The sequence below is a fragment of the Ursus americanus genome, chromosome 7 (genome assembly GCF_024610735.1).
Source record: "Ursus americanus isolate L20-20 chromosome 7, mUrsAme1.1.p, whole genome shotgun sequence".
In the NCBI taxonomy this organism is placed as follows: domain Eukaryota; kingdom Metazoa; phylum Chordata; class Mammalia; order Carnivora; family Ursidae; genus Ursus; species Ursus americanus.
This window is the reverse complement of record NC_142133.1, coordinates 65,229,467-65,236,727: the sequence shown is the minus strand read 5'-3', so window position 1 is coordinate 65,236,727 and position 7,261 is coordinate 65,229,467.

Genomic DNA, 7,261 nt, shown 5'->3' with positions numbered 1-7,261 from the left:
ATATGCTCCATGTGGTTGTCATTAACTATAAAAAGTTTAAAAAATTTTTTTTCTGGTCTCATTTCCTCCTGAGTTACTTAAGCAATTTGATTTATTTTTTTTAAGTTAACATGGCTCTAAGTATGTGCCAAGCACTGTTCCAGCACTTTACAAATATTAACATTCTTTTTTACTTTTACTTTTGGATGAACCCTTTAGATAATACCCCTCCATGAAAAAAGGTCTGACCTAATGTGTTCCTTTATTATCATTGCAAAGTCATTTTCCCCAACTCTTCACTGTCTACGCTTGTGAAGAAGAAAATCTCGAAATAGGCATTCCCCTTGGAGCTTGGCCACCTGTTACCATTAATGAGCTGCCACCATGGCAAGTTGGGGCAGCTTCCGGCTTTAGCTGAGAGGGTGGAGCTGGGAGTTCCAGGGTAACACTGGTAGGTGTCTGTAATTCTGTAACGATATCCCACAGACCCACAGACGGTGGGGGCTGGGAGGGGAATGTGAGCTGGTGGAGGTGTGGAGCTGACAGTGAGTGCTAGGAGAAGTGAGTGCACGGGGAAGGGGAAGACTAACCTGGAGGCAGCATCTGGAAGGGATGGGGGATGGGAGACATTCCACCGTCAGGGAAGCCAATTAGGACCCCGCTGCACTAAATGCAGATGATGGATGAAAAGGGTCTGGACGAAGAGGCAGGGATGGGTGTTATGAAATGTGAAAATACTAAGGATAGGAAAGAAAAAAATGACTCCATGGCATGGGACGTTGAGATTGGGAGAATAAGGGCTAACACAGATCAGAGAGCCAGTTTGGGATGGGGAAGGACGAATTCTGTTTGGGCATGATACTTTTCAGCTGCTGTGGGACATAGATGGAGATGTCGTGTAGATAATGAAGCTAGGGAGTTAGGCAACATGCGACACAGATAAATGCGTGATTGCATAAGGGATGTTACTCACTAATACATCCCAAGCACCAAGAAAAGTATTGAGCCCATAGCAGGGGCTCAGTAAACATTTGTCGACTGAATCATTAACATAAAGGTAATCAGGGGCGCCTGGGTGGCACAGCGGTTAAGCGTCTGCCTTCGGCTCAGGGCGTGATCCCAGCGTTATGGGATCGAGCCCCACATCAGGCTCCTCCGCTAGGAGCCTGCTTCTTCCTCTCCCACTCCCCCTGCTTGTGTTCTCTCTCTCGCTGGCTGTCTCTATCTCTGTCAAATAAAGAAATAAAATCTTTAAAAAAAAATAAATAAAATAAAGGTAATCAAAGGGGGCGCCTGGGTGGCTTAGTCAGTTAAGTGTCTGCCTTCAGCTCAGGTCATGATCCCAGGATCCAGGGATTGAGCCCCCACGTCAGGCTCTCTGCTCAGCGGAGGTCTGCTTCTCCCTCTCCCTCTGCCCTTCCCCCCCCCATGCGCTTTTGCTCTCCCTCTCTCGAAAATAATAAACAAATTGAATAAATAAAGGTAATCGAAGCTCTTTAAATATGTACCTCTGTATTAGTTCACCAAGAGAATAACAGCAAGGAGAAATGAGCAGAATCTCAGAAAGGAGGGGAGGAGAACGCAGAAGAAAGCCCTCAAGGAGTCCCAGAGTTGGTGTGTGAGGTCTGGGGCAAGGTGTCAACAGCCAGATCCCGCAGTAGGTCAAAGAGAATGAAGTCTGAGGCATGGACTTGGTCATGGTAGTTACTCTGATGTTTTGTGGCTGTAAGGTGGACACCATATTTCATGGGCTTCGTGAGGAGCTAGTCTAGAAGCTGAGGTCATTGCCAAGAGGCAAGGGAAAAAATGGGTGTGGCATTAGGACCAGAGACAGTCCTGAAAAGGCTGGGAAAGCTGTGATGAATCCTCAGGAGAGTAATAAAAGGGTCACGGAGTGGGACTCAACAGGAAGACAGACATCGTGAGCTTGTGGTAGGGGTGGGGAAGCAATGTCCACGGCAGGACCAGGGGATAGGCGTGTCACCCACCGTGCGGGACTCTGGCAGTATCAATGACTTCCTCCTAGAGGGGCACCTGGTTAGTTACCACCAAGTGCTGCTGCAGATTTGCGCTGGAGAGTCAGCTTGCAAGGCACTGGCCCCTTGGCCTATGGGTGGGAGCCTGGGGACTAAGATGGCCCTTTATAAGGGCACCTGGCTGGCTCAGTCAGTAGAGCATGTGACTCTTGATCTCAGGGTTGTAAGTTTGAGTCCCACGTTGAGTGTAGTGATTACTTAAAAATAAAATCTTAAAAAAAAAAAGATGGCACTTAATAGATTTTGTATGACCCCACACCCATTCATTTACCATCTTCTCATCCCTTCATTCCTGACAGTCATTACCAAGTGTCTACTAAGTGCCAGGCAAACATGGGAAAGCAGTGCCTTCTTCCGTCCGGCCCTGTGCGGTTTGCAGAGCAATCTCACCCTGTCCCCATGCTTCCCAGAAGTCCTGTGTGACCGAGTCCTGACCCGAACCCTGCCCTAGTGCAGCAGGTGGGCTGGACGGAAGGGAAGAGGGAGGCAATCTCTGGGCCAAGGAAAAGCAAGTTTGATAGTGCAGGGCCTGAAACCTGCTTATTTTGGTGAGCTTTAACTGTCTTTTAGTTCCTGGGTTTGGTTCCATTTTGTTTCTCCTTAGGTTTTTGGCTCCAGTCCTTTTAAAATTTATAGTCTGTCTTGGTTGAGCCAAGGAGAACAAGAGAGTGGGATTGAATGTTCAGACTGTTCGGGTCAGAGAGAAAGTCAGGCAGTAATCCCCGGGACCAGGTGTCATGGGCACAGCACCAAACTGGAGAGAAAAACTCCAAAGGGGTGCACCTGGAGGCCCCCTACACTGCTCTATTCTGGGAAGCTTTTGTTTCCCTTTAAGAATGGAAACCGTCTCGTACAAGGAACCTACAGCCTCCCCCTAGGAGCATAGTACTAAGCTAGGGTGGAAGAGGGTGTTGATGGCTGCACTTTCTTTCTCTTCCATCCTGAGGCATCCACTTGGCAATTGACCAGAAAGTCTCCCGCAGGGAGTGGGAGTTCTGGTGCAGGAGTCGAGGAGGGGAATGGCCCATGAGTGGCCAGGAGAGGTGTCCTTCCTGGGGTGGCCACAGTGGCCTCACACTGGTGCCTAGTGCAGAGGGTCACCCTGACAGGGACAAGACCTGTTCTCTAAGTGAGCTTCTCCAGGCCCAATGGGGGCTACTTCCTGGGGCTTCAGGATGTGGTAGCCAGAGAGCGGTGAGCAGGGCTGGGGCAGAGAGAGGGGCAGGGAGTAGGGGGCTGAAGGAGAGAGACACAGGCTCTGGCCACCCTGAACCCCTCCTTGCTGCGCGATCTCGCCGCCCACTTTCTCTGGCTGGTTCTAGCAACAGGGCCCACTTTATAGGACCATTTGTGATCGCCTCAGACTCTGCCCCACTGTCCAGCACCCCTTGGAAGGTGTCGGTCAGGTGGTGACGGGATGGCCCTTGGGCTTAAACCAGGGACGGGGAGGCCCTGGGAACGCCCAGAGTTGGGGACAAAGAGTCCTTCGAGTACAAAGGGAACTCCCTAAATGCAGTTCTCCACAGGGGAGGGGGAATCTGCCAGGAACAGGGCCAGGGCTCTTCGCACCCAGCCTCGGTCCTGAGTTATATCCTCCACGGCCTCTGGCCGCCTCCGCTGCTATCATGGCGTGGGCCTCAGGGGGGCGCTGCTCCCCCTCGGATGGTCTGGCTAAAGGCGGCCGGGACCGGCTCCCAGCTCACTGAAGTTCCAGAAAAGGCAGCAGGGTCCCCAGAGGGAGACCAATTTATCACCCAGTGCTTCCACCTGGCCCCAGACACGCCGTTCCCCTGGTGCGCTGGATGTTCAGGTCTCTCTCGGACCCGAGGGTGCAGCCCCGCCCCGGCCAGCGGGCCCCAGGTGAGCCCCACCGCGAGGGGGCGGGGCCTGCCCTTCGGCCCGGATGTTCCCACGCCCCCTCCCCGTAGCCACACAGCCCGCTTCTGGCTTTTCTGTCTGCTCCTCGGTCTCACGTCTCTCTCTCGAACACTCCGACAACTGCCGACAACTGCACTCTCAGCATGACAGGCCCGCCCCTCCCACCGCACCCCCCTCCACCCCATCTTTGTCGGGTCCCTGTCTGCCTCACAGGCGGCCCTCTCCCGTCCCCTCCCCTGGTTAACCAGCTGTGTAAAGAGCTGCCAGGGCTGGGCTGATGGATGGGCCCTTCCCCGGCTTTGCTCTTGCTCTGGCCTTCCCTTCCGTCCCCTCCCCGCCAGCCCTTGCTCCTCAGCTCACCCTCCACCACATATTTTATCATCAGGAAAGGGCACCAAGAGGAAAGGACCTTCTGGATAAGCAAGTGGAGGTGGGTTGGGGAGATAATGGGGGGATGCGGGCAGCTCCTGCAGATAAGGATTTCCTGAACTCCCCAGGGGGTGGGGGGAGCACTGTATGAATGAGGGAAAATGCTCCTGATCCTTCTGTCCTTCCTCATCCCTGAGCAAAGCCTGAAACCGGGAGATGGGTGGAAAGGGAGGGCGGTGTGTAAAAGGGCTGGGGATTTAGAGAAGCCAGAACTGAGTCATTATCTGCATGACCTTGAGCAGGTATGCCTCAGTTCCTCCATCTGTAAAGTGCAGGTAAAACCGTCTAGGGTGCCTTGCACCGGTGGAAGCTCAGTAAATGTGGGCTCCTGTCCCTGCTGTGAGGGTGCGGGGTCACCCTGTTCCTCTGAAAGCTCTCCCCTGCATCCTGGATTCCACCCAAGAGAACCTATTCCCACATGCCCTCTATATACTGGGCACATTCACGCCCACAGTGCTATGTAATCCTTCTTTTTATAATTAGGAAAACAGGAAGGCAGAGAGGTTAAAGTGACCAGTGTATTAATAGAAGGCCACGGCAGAAGCAAGAAGCCCGAGTCCAGAGCCCCAGAACCTGCCGTGCCAGTGGCAGCAGGTTGCTGAAAAAGCTGAGCAAAGGTTGACTGAGAAATTCAACTGGGTAGGAGCTTCCTAGAGGCCTGAGTGGGAGTGAGAACTCTGGCTCTGCTCCTGCCCCAGTCACTTGCTGGGTGACCTTGGGGAAGTCCTTTTCCTCCTCCGAGCCTTAGCTTCTGCTTCCTCATCTTGCCAGAGTGTGGGGCAGAGATGGACTGCATCCTTTGTGAGGTCTCATTCCGCCCTGAACACTGTGTCCCCTCCCCAGCAAAGGGACCCAGCATTGTGATAAAGAGTGGGGCTGCAGCTTCAGGCTGGTCTTAGGGTGAAAAATCTCATCCTCATTTTCCCCACCCTCCATTTCCTCCCTCTTCGCAACCCCCATCCTGTCGCTTGGGGCCGCTAATCAATGAGTCGTAAAATGAGAAAGTATCAGGAACGAGCAAAGCATGGAGAGCAGCTGGGGCAGCCTCAGCGGCACGGAGTGTGATGGACTGCCAGCCCTTCACCTCAGCCCAGCCTCCCACGCCTGACTCAGGCCAGCCAGCCAGCCAGCCGAGACTCACCCAGCCTTGGGGGGAGGGGGCTGCAGCTGGAGACCAGAGTAGGGAGGCCTATTTTCAGTGACTCCAAAACCTCACCTTACACAGAGCAATGAGATCTATGTGTATTGACATGGAAAGGTGCAGCCAGGACGTGTGGTTGAATCATAAAAGCAGGTTACATGAGCTCACCTATAAAGTGATCCCGTCTATGTTGTTATGAAGAACTGTTTGTACGAACATAAAAATACGGGCAGAGAGACTCCAAATGGTGAATAGCAGTTACCTCTGGGAATCGTGGAATAGGGGAAACACTCACTTTCCACTTTATACACCTTTCCTTTGTTGGACTCTTCAAGCATATATTGCTTTTATAATAATTTTTAAAAGATCATCTTATGTTAAAGACTATTTCCAGGGGCGCCTGGGTGGCACAGCGGTTAAGCGTCTGCCTTCGGCTCAGGGCGTGATCCCGGCGTTATGGGATCGAGCCCCACATCAGGCTCCTCCGCTAGGAGCCTGCTTCTTCCTCTCCCACTCCCCCTGCTTGTGTTCCCTCTCTCGCTGGCTGTCTCTATCTCTGTCGAATAAATAAATAAAATCTTTAAAAAAAAAAAAAGACTATTTCCATGATGCTGAGGAAAGCCTTACAGAAGTATGCACAGGCTAATGAAAATGCTCAGGATCTTTGCTTCAGGCTGGAAGTGTATCCATCTAGGGTGGCAAGGCCCGTGAACTCCTGCTGATCCAAAGCACTAGCTCTAAAAGCACAAAGAGTGTGATTTCTTGAAAGAGAAAATCCACAATCCCTTAAATTTAAGGGATCCCTGAAGAGTAACAGTAGTCCCTTAAATTTGGCTTATAAAGACTAAATCTGTCAAAACATGAGATTCTTTAAGGCAAAGCGTTTGGAATAATGGTAAAAGAGGTCCTTGATGTCCGCAGCCCAAAACTGGCCTGGGGTTGGCTGCTGTCAGCCAGGGTTGGGGCCCTCCCCTGACGCCTTACACAGCTTGGGAACCGGGCCCACATCAGCATGTGGTGCAACCACTCGCCCCCAACGGGACTAAGCTTCCCTCTGACCAGCCTGAGGCCACGATGGCCTGCGGGAGACTTTAGGACTGACTCTCCAGGATCCCTTGGCTCCTTGCCTTCCAGCTTTCTCCTGCAACCAAGCCCAGGGCATGTGCGGGCTCTCCCTGAGCCGGAGACCCAGGCTGTGGAGTAGGGGAGGGTAATAAAGGGACTGGTGAGTTTGGGCCCACATGGGAATGGATATTTGAGGGTAGAGAGGGTGGAGGGGCTGGGTAGGAGGTAGGAGGGCTGTGGAAGGTCACTCTGGCTGCGGGACTCTCTGTGCCTCTCCTGATGAGTCAGTACAGGGACCGAAACTGCACTTAGACACAAGTTTATTGGTGGAGCTGCGGCGGAGTCCTCCCTCTCTCTGGGACAGCCGAGGGCACAGCACCAACAGAGGGATGGACAGACAGACCCCCAAAAGGACACATGGATGGTGCAGACTCAGAGAGACCATAGCACAGCCACATAGGCACAGAGACACACAGGCTACAGCACCAAGAAACACACACACACACACACACACACACACACACACACACACACACTGAGACAAAACCACAGGGCTAGAACACACAGACAAAGTGCGGGCTTTGGGGCTCCTGCATAGACAGAGCGAGGACCACATGGGGAGGGGGCCCCTGCTGACCTCCCCCAGGCATAGGCACACCAACAGCACACAGACAGGCAGATGCCCCCAGCCAGACAGCCAGCCTGCCACACAGACAAATGAACTGCATGGAAA